Genomic DNA, 21,636 nt, shown 5'->3' with positions numbered 1-21,636 from the left:
TTTTGGCACTGTTGTTACTGGTGCAGAAACCTTCCTCAACGGCACCGTATTCATCAGTGCAGACATTTGCCACACCACCCTTTACAGTACAGTCACCCTCGACACCTATGATGCTGCCTTTGTCGGTGTAGATGACCTCAACACCAATCTCCTCGGTGCAGACACCCTCTGTTCTGGGCTCTGCACCACACAAGCTAGCAAGGACTAAGTTCTTTCCTTCCTTGGATCTGTTTGTGGGAAGCCAGTGTAGCCCCTTTTTAGACAGGCCAGAATCACCCTCAGGTCTCTCTATGAGGTCGACCAGGAGCCTCTCAGAACAGGGTGTGTTGCAGCTCGTCGGCTTGTTGCTTGTGGCCAGGGGACTCTCTCAACTGTCTAAAGCTGCGTGCCCTCTTGCAGGTGACCATATTTCTCCACAGACCCCAACCTCGACTTCCAGGGAAGCATCAAAGCCCCTTCCTCCAACAGCAGCTTTCCTTCCTTCGACACCAGCAGTGGACCTCACTTTGGAGACGAGTCATCCTTGTGGCCCTTGGGGCACTGAGTCCTTCTCAGGCTAGTGGTTGTGCCCTGGGGGTAAGCATTCTTGGTTCCACGCTAATTTTTTTCTATGGCACCCTCCAGGAATCCTCCTCCCCACTTGCTCCACAGTCCTCTTGAGACTCCTGGTCTGGGGGTTGGCTCGTCAGAGTGGGGGAGGTTGGCTCGTCAGAGTGGGGTGTGACCTCTGTTCAGAGGTTGTCGTGATCAGATGTCTTTCAAGAATGCAACTGCAGTCCTGACATATGGGTTGTCCTGCCTCAGGCAGCCCTCGGTCAGCCGGATTCCAAAGTCTGGGTCCGGCGTCGGCTGATGTTGCCTCCTCCCCGACGTCAGAGCGGCTGGAGTATAAAGGCATCCGCCAACGCCATCTTCTTCAGTCTTTCTTGCCGCGCAGTACCCGAAGTAGAAGCAGTTCGCAAGTGCCGGTCGGTCAGCTCCTGTGTTTCAGTTACCGAAGTCATCTAAAAGCTAAGTACCCCGTTGGGGAACATTTTTTCTTGCCTCAGCCGATGTCATAAAAAATTGAAAAAGTTAATAATTGTTTGTCTTGTGGTAAACAAATACCTCATAAGGACTTCCATTCTTACTGCCTCCCTTGCTTGGGCCCAGACCACGACGTATCAGCCTGTGCTGCCTGTGCTTGCTTTAATAAGCACACTCTCAGGCGCCGGGCAGAATTTGCCGAAGACTTCTTTGGCGAATCTTTCTCATATATCATGCCGTCGGAACTACCGACAACACAAGCTCCCAAAAAACGCAAGGACCGGGACCGACATCCTCGGCCCGTGTCGTCCACCGATACCACGCCTAAGACCTCCGCGAGTGCATCGGTCCCTTCGGAAGCGGTAGTTCTACCGCCCCAGGCCGACGACATCGCGTTAACGCGTTCTTCGGTCCCGGAGACCACAACGGTGCCGGTTGTTGATTTTCCACCGGAAACCGAAGTTCTAGATTTACCCGACACCATTCCTGTGGACAAGGTTACCCCTGCACGTGGGGCAGCTAGGCCTCCGGTATCCATGTCCATCAAGGCCTTTGCACGTGCCAAGGCTGCCAGCCAGGCCAAGGCCCATCCTAAACCTGCTGTTCAGGGCCCCTCTTCTGATAGACAGATCATGACTCTTGCTGCAGATCTTATCTCTCTAATCAGGGGGTCCCAACCGCACCCAGACAGAGGTTCTCAGCCGCCTGCAGATAAAAGACCTAGAACTGAGCAGACAGACACCCTCTCTTCAGATGAAGCCTCTGGGGATTCAGAGCACTCTGATACTCAGGAAGAATCCTTCCAGGCCTATGAGGACTCGGATGCTGAGGATTCAATTCCCTCTGCCTCTCCTCCAGAGGATATTTCTTTTGGTGAAGTACTCCATTCCATGAGAGAACATTTTCAGTGGCAGGGTCAGAAATTTTCTGACTCCAGGAAAAGGCTTCGTACCTTCCTAAAACTACCCCAACACAGGCCTTTAGCTATTCCTCCAGTGCTGGATGTCCTTGATGTATATTCAGACTCCAGTGCCTCGCCTGATTCTCTCCCTCCTGCTCCTGTCAAGCCTGACAGATATTACAGGGTTCCAGACACCCATAAGCATCTCTTTAAGGCCCATTTGGTGGATCTAGAAACTATTTCACAGGGCCCTAAGGCAGTGGCTACTTCCTCGGCCAAAAACCCTCTGCCCGCTGACAGGGAAGCTAGGTCCCTGGAGAGATGGGGCAAAAAAGTTTATACCTCTTCCACCCTTACCATGAGGTCACTCAACTGCCTTTTTCATATGTTTCAGTACCAGGATTACTTAATGGATGATTTGCAGAAAAAGCTAGCCTCTCCTGAGCCTATAGATAGAAAGGCATTGCAGGATCTGGTTCATAACACTCAGCAGGTTAGCAATCATTTTCTGCAGTGTGGTTATGATGCATTGGAAGCTTCATGTAGGGCAGCCATGACAGGGGCTGTTATTCGTAGACATGCTTAGTTGAAAGAACAGCCTCTGCCAGACCATGTTAAAGTTAAGCTCCTGGATGCACCTCTGGAAAAACAGAAGCTTTTTGGTGCTCATGCACAGGATGTGTTGAAGTCTATTGAGGAAAAGGCAAAATCAGTACAGACTGTCAAGGATTTCCTCCAGGTTCAGCCCCCCAGATTCAGCAGGAATTGGCCTTCAAAGAATTGGTCCTTTCCAGGTTCAGACAAGTTACAAAGGGGAAAAAACAGGCGTGCTTGAGGTAGAGGGCAATACCGAGGCTCCTACAGGGGCCGCCAATGGCAACCACCAAATCAGAGAAGTGGCGCAGGGAGTTCACCTGCACCCCAAGCACAATCACAATGACTTGACTTTCACTCCGCCTACCAAGGCTCAAAGAGAAGCACCTCTAGGCGGAAAATTATCCTTATTCTCAAAGAACTGGCACACTTTAACCAAGGACAAATGGGTTCTGGACGTAATAGACAGAGGCTACAGGTTCCACTTCCACACCTTACCAACGAGACAAGGCATGCCAAACCTGCCACAAAATCAAAGGGCAGAGGCTCTCTTACAAGTTTCAAAGCTGTTACAAATAAAAGCCATAGAAAAGGTTCCTCCTCAGGAACAAGGCCAGGGATTCTACTCAAGGCTGTTCCTTGTTCCAAGAAAAGAAAAGCAATGGAGGCCTATACTGGACTTGTCCGTTCGAAACACATTTCTAATTGTGCCAAAATTCAAAATGCTGATGTTACAGCAACTCCTTCCCATGCTGGGCAAGGGGTCTTGGCTGGTTACTCTGGACCTCAAGGAGGCATACCTGCATGTCCCAATCAGACACAGCTGCAGAAGATACCTCAGATTTCTTGCAGGAACAGAGCATTATCAATTCTCAGCATTGCCGTTTGGCTTATCTACTGCGCCCAGAGTGTTCACGAAATGCCTGGCATCAGTAGTTGCACATTGCAGACTCCAAGGGATTCAAATATACTCTTACCTGGACAACTGCCTCACACAAGCAGACAGCAAACAAACCTTGGTGAAAAATTTGGACTATGTCATTCAGTTGCTACAGGCTTTGGGATACACAGTCAACATGCAAAAATCAAGACTACTGCCATCCCAAAAGATTATTTTTCTAGGAGCAAACCTGGACACACAATTACAAATGGCTTTCCTCACAGAGGAGAAACAACAGAATTTACTAGTTTACTTCAAAAGCCTAGCAAAAGTTACCCAGCTGACAGCAAGGAAGATCCTGCAGGCCCTGGGTTTCATGGCATCTTGCATTCTTCTGATCCCTCTGGCAAGACTACACATGAGAAAGCTACAATGGTACCTAAAAAGCTTATGGTCTCAACACAGCCACAACCTAGAAGACATAATACCACTCATCCCATGCCTGCAAAGGGAATTTCTGTGGTGGGCTCAAGCAAGCCATTTAAACCAAGGCATGCCTTTCAGCAAGGTTCAAGCAAGTCAAACCATTACAACAGACGCCTCAGATCATGGATGGGGGGCACACATGGAGGACAGATGCATTCAAGGTCAATGGACTCCCACGGAAATGCCTCTGCACATAAATCAAAAAGAGATGTTGGCAGTGATGCATGCAATAGAAGCCTTTGGAAAATCTCTTCAACAGGGCCATCTGCTAATAATGACAGACAAAACCACGGTCATGTGGTATATAAACAAACAAGGAGGCACTCACTCATATCCCCTCTGCAGGCTAACAAAATGGCTCTTTGGGAAAAATCCGTGAAACTGAACATTCATTTGCAATCCCAGTTTGTTCCAGGCAAGGACAATGTTCTGGCGGACAGGTTGAGCAGAGATTTCGTGGATCCGCACGAATGGATGCTGCATCCACACATTTTCTCACAAATAACAACTGCATGGGGAAGTCCGGACATAGATCTCTTTGCTTCTCATCACAATCACCACCTGGACAGGTTCTGCTCAAAGACACACCATCCGCTAGCCTGGAGAACGGATGCTCTCTCCTTCAGCTGGAATGCCCTAAAAATCTATGCATTCCCTCCTCTACCACTACTCACCAAGGTGTTACTGAAGATCAAAGCAGAGCAACCAAAGGGAATATTGATAGCTCCAGACTGGCCGAGACAGCATTGGTATCCCTTGCTATTGAGCATAACTCACACCAAACCATGGCCCTTGCCCCAATGGCCATTGCTCCTAACCCAACACAATTACAGGACTGTTCATCAAAACCTGCAAACATTACAACTGACAGCTTGGAGGGTTACATGACTTTGCCCCATGTATCCCTCTCCGAAAAGGTTCAGGAAATCTTGCTGGAAGCACGCAGACCTTCCACCAGAAAAACCTACTCGGCCAAATGGAAGAGATTCATCATCTGGAATACCAAAAAGGGCCAGGATGCATTAGTGATGAGCATACCTCAGATATTAGAATACTTGACAGAAATGTTTCATAGTGGCCTCTCATATTCTTCCATTAAAATTCATGCTTTAGCAATTTCAGCAAATTACAACTGTGACCCACCTGTGTTTTCGCACCCCTTGCTAAGACAGTTTCTAAGAGGAATAAAGAATATCAAACCTCCTAGAAAATCACCAGTTCCTGCATGGGACCTCAACTACGTCTTGGAAAAATTAACTCTACCTCCTTTTGAACCAGCAGCATCTTCAGAAATGCAATTTCTCTCCTGGAAAACAGTCTTCCTGTTGGCAGTTACCTCAGCAAGAAGGGTCTCGGAGATACAGGCCCTCATGGCAGTACCTCCCTTTCTCATCTTTCATCAGGACAGAGTTTCTCTAAGGACCAATCCTTCATTCATGCCAAAAGTGATATCCAGGGTGTCTCTAAATCAAGCAATTCACCTGCCTACTTTCTTCCCCAATCCTCAAAATAAAGGGGAAAGGCTGCTACATACTTTGGACATACACAGACAACTACACTACTACTTGGACAGAACAAAGACCAACAGGAAGTCTGACCAACTATTTGTAGCCTATGCTGCTGGAGTGCAAGGAAAGGCAGTTTCCAAACAGGCAATTTCTAAATGGATTGGACATTGCATCAGATTCTGTTACTCCTTCCATGGAAAGGGTGTGCCAGCAAATATTAGGCCACACTCAACCAGAGCTATAGCCACATCCACAGCCTTTCTAAGAGGAGTGGCTACAAAGGACATTCTAGAGGCTGCTACATGGAGCTCCGTGCATACATTTACCAGACACCACAACCTGCCTTTATACTCCAGATCCCGAGCAGGCTTTGCATCTGCAGTCCTGCAGGGTCTCTTAACTACACCATCCATAGTTTAGATCCTACCACCCCCAGCTTGGCTATGGCATTCAACCCATATGTCAGGACTGCAGTTGCATTCTTGAAGGACATAGTACAGTTTTGTACCTACCATAAATGTAGATGTCTGATAGATATGCAACTGCAGTCAGGTTTTCCCTCCCTCCTACCCCACTTCTTTTTTCCCTTGGGTCCATTCCCCGTCTCCTTTTCAGCTGGGGTTATCTATTATGGTGTATCTGTTTATTACTGTTGTGCATGTCTGGAATTTTTTGTTTATCCATTCACAAATTTAGCCTTCCTTGGAGGGCACCTGGCATCTGGGGCAAGAAACACTGAAGAAGATGGCGTCGGCGGATGCCTTTATACTCCAGCCGCTCTGACGTCGGGGAGGAGGCGACATCAGCCGACGCCGGACCTAGACTTTGGAATCCGGCCGACCGAGGGCTGCCTGAGGCAGGACAACCCATATGTCAGGACTGCAGTTGCATATCTATCGGACATCTACATTTATGGTAGGTACAAAACTGTACTTTCCGGGTTCCCATACCTCTTTGGGTGGTCCGGCCTTCCAGGCCATGGAGAGGGCACTTGCCTCTGCTGGCAAAACCTCCCTGTCGGAGTCCTTGCCCCCCTCTGTGCCGCAACTGTCGCAAGCCACAACTACCAGACTTCGGGGACAAGGGCCTCAGATCTCTCCCCCTCAGGAGATCCCCTCTTTCCAATCTTCCCCAGAGCTCCCCACTGAGGAAGTCCCTTGCAAGGCCTCATGCAAGAGGAAGCACATGAACTCCACTGAAGAGTCTTTGACCGAAGATACAGAGTTTGATGGGGAAGGGTCCCCACGGTCACCCTCTGATGAGGTGACCTTTGGTGGCATCCTAGAGATCCTAAGACAGAGGGGCGACTGGAAGTCCTCCAACCCTTCCTCAGAAGAATCCGTATTTCTGCAAGCCGTAACCGGCCCCCCCTACCTCTTGGGTTACTCCACCGGCTAATGGAACTTGTCTAGCGTGCATGGAAGGCTCATGACACCTTGGAAGCTATACCTCGGAGGCCTGACAAGATTTTATCTCCCTCTGCTGAACATCCCCATTGATCCAAAGGTTTTCCAGTAGATGCCATGGTGGTGGAGGCTGCAACCAAAAAAGACTTGGCAGAAGAGAGACAAGACCGTCTGTCCACCCAACAAGGAGTCCTGGGTGATAGACTCAGGAAGCATGTGTTTGCTTCACTGACCTTCACTGTAAGGTCCTTGAACTACTTGGCACACTTATCGAGGCTCCAGAGCGATCTTATCAACCAACTGAAACCTTGGCAGGAGCGATTTCTGATGACGTGCATGACAACGTAGCTTCTCAGATAGCGACCCTAGAATAGATATCCAGTTCTTCCATACGCCTCATTTCACACGCAGTGGAAGGAGCGGCTAGAGCGGCAGGCGCAGGCATAGTCACGAGACATCATGGCTGGATGCGCCTTTGCAGACTCCTTCAAGGCTTCCTTTATGAATGCCCCTATAGAAGCCACTTCATTGTTTGGCCCTAAGGTTAAAAATATGCTGGCAATGTGCGAACAAGATGGTAAGAACCTGTCTGCCGTTGGTGTCTGACACTCCACCCCTCAACGATTCTACTCCAGAAATCAGAAGAGCGGGAAGATGTGGCACAGAAAATCACAGGGCTCTTTTAGTGGCGCACTTGCCGAGTTCTCCCCTAGGGGCAGAGGGGGAAACTAATGGAAGACGCCCCTTTCGGGGCAGGAGAGGTCCGCGAAACTGGGGCTCCAGCGATTCTTTCTCTGGGCAACCCTACCAGCGCTCCTGAAGTGTTGCCCGACTGCTCACCTCTGGAAGTGGTCAGGGGTCGTTTTTCCTTGTACCCCACTGCCTGACGAACCATAACCACCGATTCGTGGGTACAACAAATAATATCCAGAGGCTACCGCATTCCCTTCCATCTCTGTCCCACTTCACCCAGAGACTTACCCGATGTCCCACCCAGTCAAAGGGAAGCAGCACATGAAATCCGAAAACTGCTACAACAAAGAGTCAACCAAACGGTTCCCCCAGACCAGATAGGATCCAGTTTTTACTCAAGGTTCTTTTTAGTGCCAAAATAGACAGGGGACTGGAGACTGATTCTAGATCTCAGCACACTAAACAAATTTGTAAAAACAGTTCAGTCTATCCTTCCTCTTCTGGAAGAAAATGATTGGATGTGGTCTGTAGATCTTCAAGACGCGTATTACCATATAAAAGTGGACAAGTGCTCAAGAAGATACCTCTGCTTCCACATAGGAGCCAGTCACTACCAATTTCGAGCACTGCCCTTCAGTCTCTCCACAGTCCCCAGAGTGTTCACCAAATGCATGGCAGTGGTTATCGTTCACCTGCGACTTCAAGGATTCCAGGCGTTTCCATACCTAGATGACTGTCTCCTTATCGCCCCCACCAAGCATCTGCTGGAAGAAGCCCTAGACTACACTCTTCTCACAACTCAGCGCTTGGGAGTCACTATAAACTGGGAGAAGTCCAACACAACCCTGGCACAATCTTTAGAATTCATCGGAGTTCTATTGGACACGAGGAATTGCATAGCATCTCTTCAGAATCACAGACTTCAAAGAATAAGACAACAGGTTTGGCCGCTAGTCTGTCACCACAAATCCTCTGCTCGGTCCATACTTCAACTCTTGGGGTCGATGGTAGCCTCAATCACCATTGTTCCTCTCGCCGGGTTCCACATGAGACTTCTTCAGTAGCTACTTCTCACTCAGTGGTACCCAGTACAACATCCTTTGTCTTTTCAGATAAGTGTAACTCAGAGATGCAAGCAAGATTTGCTCTGGTGGACGTCTCAAAATCCCCAACAATAATCTCGCCCCATCAGCCAAAAGCCATGGTGACAACGGACGCCTCCCTGATGGGGTGAGGGGGCTATGTCAGGGAAACTGGGTCCAAGGCACCTATTCGGAGACAGAGGCCCATTTGCATATCAATGTCCTGGAACTGAGGACAGTGCTATTAGTGTTGCAAGCATTCCACTCGATCCTTCAGTCAGGGCCTATTGCAATCCAGTCAGGCAACATGCCAGTAGTCTGGTACATCAACAAGCAAGGGGGCACCAGATCTTAGCCGTTATGCTGAGGGACCATGAGAATATGGCAATGGGCGATGGCTTCCAACCACTTTCCAATTGCAACGCACATTCCCGGGAGCACCAGCGTGGTAGTGGAAAAATTGAGCAGGTGCATTCTACAACCTCATGAGTGGTCCTGCAATCCTGTAATAGTGGCATAAATTTTCAACAATTGGGACCAGCCTTGTTGCAATCTATTCGCCTCCCCAATCAACTACAAGTGCAGCAACTACTTTGCCCTGATCCCCCCTCGGGGACAGTCACCGAGAGATGCTGTAGTCCATGCTTGACCCTCAGGTCTGCTTTATGCTTACCCTCCTCTACCCCTCATCTTCCAATTTCTGAAGAAAGCACGGCAGTTGAACACCAAAGTGATTTTCATTGCTCCATATTGGCCTTGACAGGTTTGATTCCCCTTTCTCTGGCCTCACCTGCTAGATCGACCATGGATTCTCACTCCATCCCCAACGTTGATCTCCCATCCGCAGAGTCTGACTCACCCCAGTCTAGCAAACCTGAAGCCGACAGCCTGGATGTCCTTCAAGGATGCATCTGCAGTCATAACATATGGGTTGTCCTGCCTCAGGCAGCCCTTCGGTCGGCCGGATTCCAAAGTCTGGGTCTGGCCTCGGCTGATGTCGCACTTTCCCCGACGTCAGAGCTTCTGGGGTATAAAGGCATCAGCCGACGCCATTTTCCTCAGTCTTTCTTGCCGCGCGGTGCCCGAAGCAGAAGGTGTTCGCAAGTGCCGGTCGGTCAGATCCAGAGATTTCAGCTACCGAAGACTTCGAAAAAAGCTAAGTACCCCGTTGGGGACTCTTTCTTGCCTCAGCCGATGTCAGACAAGGTAAATAATTGTTTAACTTGTGGGAAACAAATACCTCATAAGGATTTCCATTCTTACTGCCTTCCTTGCTTAGGCCCAGACCACGACGTATCAGCTTGTTTAGCCTGTGCCTCCTTCAACCGACGGACTCTTAGACGTCGGTCGGAGTTTGCAGAGGAATTTTTTGGAACTGCTTTTGCTTATAAAATGCCGTCAGAGACTCCGACTTCGCATATGGTCAAAAAACGCAAGGAAAAGGACTGACACTCGCGGCCCGTGGTTTCGGCTGAAACCACGGCTAGGCCTACCGCGAGTGTCTCGGTTTCGGCTGAAACCGAGTCCACGGTTATTACTACTACCGAAACCATACCTCCGACCACCGAGGCCCCGGCTGAGTCAGCTTCAGAACTCCCTACCGAAGCTAGTGCTCAAGAATTGTCCGACACCATACCTTTGGACATTTCTACCCCTGCACGTGGGGCAGCTAGGCCCCCAGCTTCTATGTCTATTAAGGCCTTCTCCAGGGCAAAAGCTGCCAAACTTTCAAAAACTTTGCCTGCCAAATCTACTTCCCAGAGGCCTTCCTCCAGTTCTCAGATCCTCAGTCTTGCTGAGGACCTTATATCCTTAATTAGGGGTTCCCAACCTCACCCAGACAGGGCCTCCCAACCTCCTCCAGACAAAAGGCCCAGGACTGATCCCTCTGAACCTCTCTCCTCAGATTACTCCACGGATGGATCTGATTTGTCAGACCATCAGGAAGGGGCCTACTCGCCTTATGAGGATTCAGATGCAGAAGATTCTATTCCTTCGGCCTCCCCACCTGAAGAATTTTCCTTTGGGGAGACTTTACACTCCATGAGGGAGCACTTTCAATGGCAGGGTCAGGATTTCTCTGATTCTAGAAAAAGATTAAGGACCTCTTTGCATTTGCCCCAGCATTGGCCCTTAGCCATACCACCTGTTCTAACTGTAATTGATGATGTGTACAATGATGTCAGTACTGCACCTGATTCTCTTCCCCCGGCCCCTGCCAAACCTGACAGATATTACAGGGTCCCGGATTCTCACTTCCACCTGTATAAAGCCCATGCTGCAGACCCAGAAACTATTTCTCAGGGCCCTAAAGGGGTTGCAGCTGCTACTGCCAAAAATCCCTTACCCTCTGAAAGAGAGTCTAGAGCATTAGAGAGATGGGGAAAAAAGGTATATACATCTGCTACTCTTTCTGCCAGGGCATTAAACTGTCAATTCCATATGATACAGTACCAAGAATTTTTGTTAAATCAGCTGAATAAGAAGCTTTCTTCTCCTGAACATTTAGACCGTAAATCCCTTCAGGATTTGGTACACAACTCTCAGCAGGTCAGTAATCATTTCTTAAAATGTGGCAATGATGCACTGGAGGCTTCATTTAGATCAGCTATGACTGGGGCAGTAATTCGTAGGCATGCCTGGCTGAAGGAGCAATCTTTGCCAGACCATGTCAAGACTAAACTCCTCGATGCTCCAATGGAGAAACAAAATTTATTTGGCTCCCCTGCACAGGAGATCCTAAAGAAGGTGGAAGAAAAAGCAAAATCTGTGCAAACAGTAAAGGAATTCCTGCAGGTCCAACCTCTGAGGTTCAGCAGAAACTGGCCTACAAAGAATTGGCCCTTTCCAGACACCTCCAGAGCACAGAGGGGCAGGAACAGACGCCCTAGAGGCAGAGGTCAATCAAAGGGTGCCTACAGGGGCCGTCAGTGGCAGCCTGCCAACCAGAGGAGTAGTGCCACAGCTACAACTACAACCACTACCACAGGACAGACCCAATGACTTGACTCTGATTCCGCCTACCAGGGATCAACTGGAAGCTCCCTTGGGTGGAAAGCTGGCTTTATTCTCGAAAAACTGGCATTGCATTACAAAGGATACATGGACATTGCAAACAATAGACAAAGGATACAGGTTTTACTTCCACACTTTGCCAAAAAGCGGCGGAATGCCAAATCTTCCACCAAACCAGAAGGCAGAGGCTTTAAGACAAATCAGCAATTTACTTCAGATGAAAGCTATAGAAAGGGTACCATCTATAGAACAAGGCCAAGGATTTTACTCCAGATTATTCCTGGTACCAAGAAAAGAAAACCAATGGAGGCCTATTCTCGACCTGTCCGCACTCAACACTTATCTCATTGTGCCAAAATTCAAAATGCTGACCCTACAGCAACTTCTTCCCATGCTGGGCAAGGAGTCTTGGCTGGTGACTCTAGATCTCAAGAAGGCATACCTGCACGTCCCTATCTGACCAGATTGCAGAAGACACCTCAGATTTCTTGCAGGATCAGAGCATTATCAATTCTCAGCATTGCCCTTTGGCTTATCTACTGCGCCCAGAGTATTCACGAAATGCCTGGCATCAGTAATTGCACATTGCAGACTTCAGGAATTCAAATTTATCCATACCTGGACGACTGCCTAATACAAGCGGACAACAAGAAAAAAATTGTTAAAGGACTTGGCCTATGTCATACACCTGCTACAGGCCTTGGGATACACAGTCAACATCCAAAAGTCAAGACTAGTGCCATCCCAAAGGATAACCTTTTTGGGTGCGGATCTGGACACAATCACTCAGATGGCTTTTCTCACAGAAGAAAAACAAAAACAACTTCCAGATTATTTCATAATTTTGACAAGACAAACTCAGCTTACTGCAAGGAAAGTCATGCAGGCCCTGGGTTACATGGCATCCTGCATAATCTTGATTCCACATGCCAGGCTGCATATGAGAAAATTGCAATGGTACCTAAGGAATGTATGGTCTCAACACAGTCACAGTCTAGAAACCATGATACCAATCATTCCATGCCTTCAAAAGGAATTCCTGTGGTGGGCTCAGGCCTGCCAGTCCAACAGAGGGTTGCCTTTCAACAAACCAAAAACAAGGCAGACCATCACCACGGACGCCTCAGACCGAGGATGGGGAGCACACATGGAGGACAAATGCATCCAAGGCCTATGGCCTCAAGGGCAGCTAAGCATGCACATAAACCAAAAGGAAATGCTGGCAGTGAGGCATGCAATCGAGGCATTCAAACCATTCCTCCAGCAAGGACATCTGTTAATAAGGACAGACAACACCACGGTCATGTGGTACATAAACAAACAAGGAGGCACACATTCCTACCCTCTATGCCGGGTGGCAATGAATCTGTGGAACCTATGCCTGAATCTCAATATCCAGCTACAGGCCAAATTCGTACCAGGAAAAGAAAATTCACTAGCAGGCAGCTTAAGCAGAACTACCACGGATGCACACGAATGGATGCTGCATCCAGACATCTTCAAACTCATAACAAAGAAATGGGGAATGCCAGAGATAGATCTGTTCGCCTCCCCACTCAACCACCAACTGAAGAAATTCTGCTCAAGGACATACCACCCACAAGCCTGGAGGGTGGACTCTCTCTCTTTCAGCTGGAATGCCCTAACAGTATATGCCTTTCCACCTCTCCCGTTGATGTACAAGGTTCTACTGAAGATCAGGGTGGAACAGCCAAAGGTGATACTAATAGCTCCGGACTGGCCAAGACAACACTGGTATCCGCTACTGAGAAGCATGTCTCAGGCGAGCTCATGGCCTCTTCCCCTATGGCCTCTTCTTCTAACGCAGAACAACTTCAAGACCCTGCATCCAAACTTGAAAACATTGCAACTAACTGCCTGGAAAATTCCTTAAAACCAAACCAAACTGTTTTATCTCAGAGGGTGAAGGACATTATCCTGGAGGCTCGCAGACCTTCCACAAGGAAGACATACTCAGCTAAATGGAAGAGATTTCTCATTTGGAGCACATCAAAGGGCACAGATGTCACAGTGGCAAATCTAGCACACTTCCTGGAGTACTTAGCAGAATTGTTCCACAATGGCCTGTCTTATTCTTCCATTAAGATTCATGCTTCAGCAATTTCAGCAGAATACAATATGGATCCACCTATCTTCTCTCACCCTCTGCTCAGACAATTGTTGAGAGGGATCAAAAATGTTAAACCTCCAAGGAGACCCCCTCTACCTGCATGGGATCTCAATTTTGTGCTGGAAAAATTGACACTACCTCCTTTTGAACCAGCAGCATCAGCAGACCTACAGTTTTTATCTTGGAAAACTGCTTTTCTTCTGGCAATCACTTCAGCAAGAAGAGTATCCGAGTTACAGGCATTAATGGCAGTGCAGCCTTTTCTTATTTTCCACCAGGATAGAGTGTCACTGAGAACCAATCCTACTTTCATGCCAAAGGTGGTATCCAGGGTATCCTTGAACCAAGCTATTCATTTGCCTACTTTCTTCCCTAACCCACAGAACAAAGGAGAAAAACTTTTGCACACCTTGGATATACACAGACAGCTACGCTACTATCTGGACAGAACTAAAACCAACAGAAAAACTGACCAACTTTTTGTAGCATATGCAACTGGGGTGCAAGGAAGAGCAATTTCCAAACAGACAATTTCAAAATGGATAGGAAATTGCATTCGTTTTTGCTACTCCTTTCATGGAAAGACAGCTCCTGAAAATATCAGGCCTCATTCCACAAGGGCCACAGCCACCACTACAGCTTTCCTACAAGGGGTGGCTACCAAGGACATTTTAGAAGCTGCTACTTGGAGCTCCGTGCATACATTTGCCAAGCATTACAATCTACCTTTATACTCCAGATCCCGAGCGGGGTTTGCAACTGCAGTTCTGCAGGGGATCTTAACTACACCATTCTTCTCTTAGTACCTCCTCCCCCAGTTTGGCTATGGTATTCTACCCATATGTTATGACTGCAGATGCATCCTTGAAGGACATAGTACAGTTTTGTACCTGCCATAAATGTAGATGTCCGATAGGTATGCATCTGCAGTCAGGATTACCCACCCTCCTTCCCCTCTGTGGTATTCCTAGGGTGCTTACCCCTCTTTCAGCTAGCTGGGGGAATCTATTATGGTGTATTTGTTTGTTTGTATATATATGTATATAATTTGCTACTGTTTGGAACTTTTCAGCATTATCCAAATTCAGCCTTCCTAGAGGGCACCTGGGGCAAGAAACACTGAGGAAAATGGCGTCGGCTGATGCCTTTATACCCCAGAAGCTCTGACGTCGGGGAAAGTGCGACATCAGCCGAGGCCAGACCCAGACTTTGGAATCCGGCCGACCGAAGGGCTGCCTGAGGCAGGACAACCCATATGTTATGACTGCAGATGCATACCTATCGGACATCTACATTTATGGTAGGTACCAAACTGTACTTTTCTCCACTTCCAATGATTGCCAGGCAGGATAACCTGTCCTCCCCGGTGCGCAATATTCTTATTGCATCTCGTAAATCATCCACCAGGCTAATTTATCTCAGCAAATAGAGAAGGTTTACATTATGGGTAGTGAACAAACAATTGGACCCCTTGTCAGCCCCAGTTTCGGTGGTATTAGATTACTTATCAGATCTTTTTCAATCTGGGGTATCAGCCTCTACTATTCGTGTTCATTTAGCTGCCATTTGTAATTTCCACATTGGCTTTCAGGACTCTTCACTTATGTCTCTGTAAGACTTTCTTGAAGGGCGTTTTTCACCTAAAACCTCCCTTTAGAGAACCAGTACAACCTTGGGATTTGGCCTTGATTTTACAAGCCCTAACAGCTCCCCCCTTTGAATCTGTGTCTTCATGTGATTTAAAGTACCTCTCTCGGAAAACTTTGTTTCTGGTTGCAATTACATCAGCCAGATATCTGTCAAAAACTTCAAACCTTATGCATCAAAATTCCCTACCTTATTTTCCATAAGTATAGTCTCACTGAGAACTACTTCTTCTTTTTTACAGAAAGTGGTGTCAGAGCGGTCTATCGACCAGTCTGTTGACTTCTCAGTATTTTTTCCTAATCATTCTAACAAGGGAGAGTATTGGCTGCATTCCCTAGATGTTCACAGACAAATACGTTTTTATTTGGACAGAACAAAATCTACCCGTAAATCAGACCCAGCTATTTCTTGACCAAGGCTAGATCATCCTGTCTCTAAGGTTACATTGGCAACATGGTTGAGAAAGTGCATTGCCTTCATCTACAGCAAGAACAACATCACCTTGCCTCACAAAGTGAAAGCCCATTCTACAAGGTCTGTGGCAACTTCAGCAGCTTTCCTTGCTAGGGCTTCCCTCAATGACATTTGCTCAGCTGCGATTTGGGCCAAACCCCATACTTTTATCCTTCATTACAAATTGGATTTGGCCTCCAAAGGAAGTGCTTCTTTTGGTTCCATGGTGTTCAGGAATGTCCTTCCACAAGAGCCCCCCAAGGATACAGGTAGCTGGGGACTCTGTCCCATCAGTAAGGGATGAACGAAGATTAACAACATCAGATAAAGAAGTTATGTCTTACCATAACGTTCCATCTGTGTTGTTGATCTTCGTTCATTCATTACGACCCACCCTCCATCTCCCTCCGGAGGTTCCTGGTGGATCTCATATGCTCCTTTTTTTATTATTGTAGGTCTGTTATGACCAGAGGTAGCCTCTACTTTTGTCTATCAACTTGCAAACTCTGAGGTAACAGGGAGCAGAGCACTGTGGGTAGGATCTTGGCTCATGCGAGCTGGATATGAGACCAGCTCGGTTCTGAGGACGAAACCGATAACCCATCAGTAATGAATGAATGAAGATGAACAACGCAGATGGAACGTTATGGTAAGACATAACTTCTTTTTACTTCACTTGGGTGCTGTTTGGGGGAATGGAAAATTGTTAAAACCATTCAAATACTCGCGACCAGTTTAAAATGTTTTAAAAGATTCACTTAAGTGATTTTAGGCTTCCCACCAAGATCATGAGCTGGGGGGCTTGTTTTTTTTTATTTCCTGAATAGAATTCATCCAGTTAAATCCATTAGAAAGGCTTTGAATCCTCTGTGAATGTGCAAATGGCTCAAAGTGAAAGTAAACAGCCTTGGGTCAAAGGTTTAAATGAGCTGTTTAAGCCTTCAAGGTTTTTAAAGTGGCAGGCACACTATCTTAGCAATAAATAAATAAGTAGTATTTAGATGCATTTAAACTAATATGAACAATACATGAAAATACTGAATGTAAATAAAAGTCTTTTATGAATTTAGAGGCTTATCTGACAAAGAAAATTAAACACAAACTATAAATAGAAGCAGCATACAATTTATAATGTAGTACATGTATTAAAAAGGTAAACAAACGTGTATGTTATGACAATTATAGTATAACCTTTCCCTGACATCAGAAGCTTGTATGTAGATTAAAAGAGTATAAGCTAAGCAGGTAGAAGTTTTTAATTCATTGAGTTCTATATTTATTTATTTTATTTTATTTTACATTTGTTGACCGGAAATGTTCATCTGAGCTAAAGTCCTTTTTCAGTGGTGGCCTGGGGGAAAAAGCTCCCAATAGTTCAACAATCTTATGTAACAGAGAGTAACGTGGTTCAAAATATTTCTCTCTAAACAAAATATTTCATTACTAAACAAAATAGACAACCTAGAGAATAGGTCTATGCTGTAATTGTCATAACATACATATATTTTAATAATATGATAAATTAGTACTTTGCAGTTAATATGTACAGTGCATGTAAGTAATAAGATTATTTTTTTTATGTAACCGCTTGTCATTATAAATTTTTAAAATAGTGAAGGATGGGGTTGCTATCTCTATTGCGGTATGCTGTGAATACTTGGTTTACAGTGCCATACAGTCATCAAATAACAGTTAACTGTAATAAATTCACTAGCTTTCTTGTAATCGCATTATGACACACACATATAGTAAAGAACTTCTCAATTTAAAAAAGTAAATATATATATATATATATATATATATATATATATATATATATAATATCACTCTGTATGAAAGCTGACCAGCATCACTGAATCTAAGCAGTCGCAGAGAGAGAGACAACACTTCTCATTGTATGACAGAAGCTAAGGAAGAAGTTAGCTTTTGTCATGCATCTAAGCTGATTATCAGTGAATGATACCAGACAATACTGTCATAACATGACAATAGTTACATTGTCATACCTTTCTCTTGTCCTTTCAGCTATAACATTATATGCGTATTGTAAAAATATGAAGAGGATTGTAAGTCACTGCCTATTGTATGTTATGTAAAACATTAATTTTGGAGTCTTATATACTTTTGTAATATCCCATTGAAATGTTTTTCATGCACCCTTACCGCATGTTTCTCTGTACTGAAATGAAAAACATATTTGTTGCCTCTAAAGGAATATACAAATCCATTAACACCTTTAGTTAGTGTTATTAGGCATCTACTCTACACAGAGTTTTTTTGTAGTGACTCCTGACAGTTATAACAAAACCTATAGTAAGTGCTAGAAAATATGGTTATCAAGCATAAGATACCAAAGACAAAGAAGTAAACTAATAGCATCTGTTATATTGTTTTACGTTTATATTAAAGTAGCAAAACCATTAAGGTATATGATTTATAGAAGTAAACTCATAATGCTGTTGTCTAAGATTGTAGATGTTTTATGCCATGAAAAAAGAAAATGTAACATAGATAAAAGCTGATTTACATATGATGCCTAAATGGTTGTGCATTAAAACAGGGGGTGTTGCAGCATAAATAAGCCTGATATAAAACATATAAAGGAGATGTAAAGCAAACATAACTCTTTAATATATTATTGTTGTAATAGAAATGGTTTTACATTAAAATGAAGAATTTTTCACCATAAGAAAATCTTGGATATCTTATCTTTATATGATGTACATAGGTGTATAGAGAAACAAAGACTGTTTTTTATAATCCTATTTTCAAAACTAAATAGTTGAAAGTTAAGTCTAAATATAACTGTTTTCATATCTAACAATAAATTGTAATAACTATATGACTGTGTTTAAATTAAAATTTATGCATATTATAGGAAAGTGTGTTATATTAACCAGATACAGAATATAATTAACTGTTTTCTGTCATAAAAGTGTTGGATGGTAGGGCTAAGAAATGATTCTGGGAAGGTGTTTTAGTAGGATCACTTGAATGGCTAGACTATTCAAGGATGGGATGTTTTTTCCCATGGGAAGGTCTGATGGTCATTTGTATATTAATGCTTTAAGGTACTGTTTTTTAATGTTTTTTATTGGGTTTCTGTGAACTGTATTTACACTGTTGCAGTAGGAAAAAACAAGTAATTCTCTTCACATAAACATGTCTACACTCTACTGCGAGTATATAAATATGGCTAAAAACAAAGTAAGTATTAATACAACTGCAAAATGTATTTCCATTAATGTAAATGGTTTAAAGAATAACTGTAAAAGAGTAAGTCTTCTAAGACAGTGTTTCTCAACCACCTGGCCGCAGCCTGGTACTGGGCCCTGGCATCAATTATACCAGGACACGAGTGGTTGAGAAACACTGGACAGTTTGAGAGAGAGAGAGAGACTGTGTGTGTGTTTGTGTGAGAGATCAAGCGAGAGTGAGAGCGATGTGTGAGTGAATGCCTGTATGAATGAGAAAGTGGGTGTGTGAAAGAGAGGTGTGAAGAGAGTGGTGTGAGTGACAGTGGTATAGCTAGGGGGGGGCTGAGCCAAGGGTGCCGGAACCATAACGCGAGGGGGGGGGGTGGAGGCCCCCACTTCACAGCCGCAAGACCATGGTGGCAGCGTCTGCCGCCCATGCAATTTTAAAATACATTACAGTGCAGGTTTAGTTTTCTGCTCACATATGCTGCCCATTTGCCCAAGTGTTTTTGCTGTTTGCAGGTAAGGAGAGTTGCTGGGGAGGTATGCTGATTGCTAGGGAGTTTGTGCTAATGTTTTGTGTTTTTGTTGGGGGGTTTAGGCTGACGTTTTATGTTTTTCCTGGGGGCTTTATGCTGATGTTTTGCGTTTTTGCTGGGGGGTTTATGCTGCTGTCTGTGTCTCTGTGCGCGTGTCTGTGTGTGTGTGTGTGTGTGTGTGTGTGTGCGCATGTATGTGTGTGTAAAAATGCCCCAGTTATGTATAACCAGTGGTTAGTGTTACTCGGACCCAAAACTGTATACCTTGGGTACAAGAAACAAGAGCCTGAATTCTCTACCCATACTACCACTTGTGATTCAAGGAGTTGAGTCCATAGCTTTCAACTGTCCAGATTTTCACAAAATATTTGGCTCATATTTTTAGTCTGTTTTTAAAATTTGTGGTTTTCTGGCAAATCGGTGAGAACTGAATTCATTAATGATAGCCCTTAGTCTTCCTATCTTTCAGGAAACACATGGTAACACAAAACACTTTAATCTAGCAACTTTTTAAGGTTATACAAGCAATGTTTAAAATCTGTCCCTGTTTTGGGGCCTTTGATTCCCCCCCCAATAAATTTTGGCTTTTTCCAGTTTTTTTGTGCTGCAAAGATGAGAGATTTAGTTGTCAAGTGGATTTTACAAGGAGCGGAGTGCTTTAGGGGAAGAGACATTTAGTGCTAATTATTTGAATTATTTGTTAGTAGCACAACAAGTAGTATACTTGCTTTTGATGCAGAAGGCTGTGGGTTCTACTCGCACAGTATGTAGATGGATTGCTGCTACTGTACTGTGTTGTGCTTTAAAGGTGGTGGATGGTGGATGCTGCAGTCCTAAGTATGTCCTCCTTTGGAGGAGATACCTAGTAACTATGAACCTGTTATCAGTTTGCCATCTGTTCCGTATTGCAATATTACCAGCTTATCATTTTTAATGTAAGATAGGCAATTTATTCTTCAAGGGCAACAGGCACATTTTCATTGTTTCATCTACAAATAAAGTTGTTTTCTAGCAGCAACCTCTTCATTAGTAACTGTTAAAGTGCTGAGTTTTTACATTAAAAATGTTAGTCACTGTTTGAATTAGTGTTTATAATTTAGAGATTCATACATTTATCTTTATTAAATTAGATACTTTGCATATATAAATATTTGACGTATATATGCAATAAGTGTTTTGCTGATAATTTGACATCCTCCTGCGTTGGAAAGGTATTTGAGTAAATTTGTTAGGACTGGGCTCTCTTTTTATTAAAAAAAAAAGAATTTACCGGGCCCCAGCCTTACAAAGGTTGATAATCACTGTTCTAAGATATTTGAAAATATGCAAAGCACAGTCATTTTGCAAAAGAAGGGGAGTAGCAATATTATGGAGAAATACTACTTTAATGCCTAAAATTATAAATTCAGATCATGACAGTTCAGGAATGTTTTGCCTAGTAACAGTATCTGTTGATGCAAAGATATATACACTACCAGGGATAGCAGTTAAAATAGCCAAACAGCATTTAGAAGACATTGTGCAACACATTAAAGGCAATATAGTTATATCGGGGAACTTTGACTGTATTGCAGAGGAAACTGACACAAATGCAAAAAGCTCATGTAAGAAATAAACCATTATCAAAGGTGCTTTCTGATTTATTTATTTTTTAATATTATAAGCATAAATGAATATGCTGAACCAAATACGCTGTTCTTTACACATTATTCTTATAGGTACGGTACACAATCAGGAATAGACAAGAGTGTATGTATCAAGGGATCTAACTACAAAGTTAATGTGTCCACTGTCAGACCATAGTGCATTTACTTTTGAACTAGACTTGAACTTTAATCAAAGGATATCAGCAACAAGGATGCCGTCAAACATAACAAATCTCAAAGACTTCAAGGAGTTTTATATCAAAGAGATATAAACATTCCTAGATATAAATCTCACTAAGGATGTATCGGAAATATACTGTGGGATGCACTGAAGGCATATTTATATGGGAGTGCTACCATGCTATAAAAATAAACAAAAACAATGCAACAAAGAATTAATAGACTTGCAAGTAAAGAGTGGTAAATTAAAAC

At 44.5% G+C, this 21,636-nt stretch overlaps 1 protein-coding gene across 1 annotated transcript in view; it reads left to right on the top strand.

Annotated features, from left to right (window-relative positions):
* PAXIP1 (PAX interacting protein 1) overlaps positions 1 to 21,636 on the top strand; it is a gene marked incomplete in the record, with an annotated part of 1,449,657 nt that overhangs the window by 1,263,581 nt on the left and 164,440 nt on the right.

Source organism: Protopterus annectens, chromosome 3.part1 (assembly GCF_019279795.1).
Source record: "Protopterus annectens isolate FY-2018-M chromosome 3.part1, PAN1.0, whole genome shotgun sequence".
Classification (NCBI taxonomy): domain Eukaryota; kingdom Metazoa; phylum Chordata; order Ceratodontiformes; family Protopteridae; genus Protopterus; species Protopterus annectens.
The sequence above is the reverse complement of the archived record's forward strand: the minus strand, read 5'-3'. Positions and strand labels throughout refer to the sequence as shown.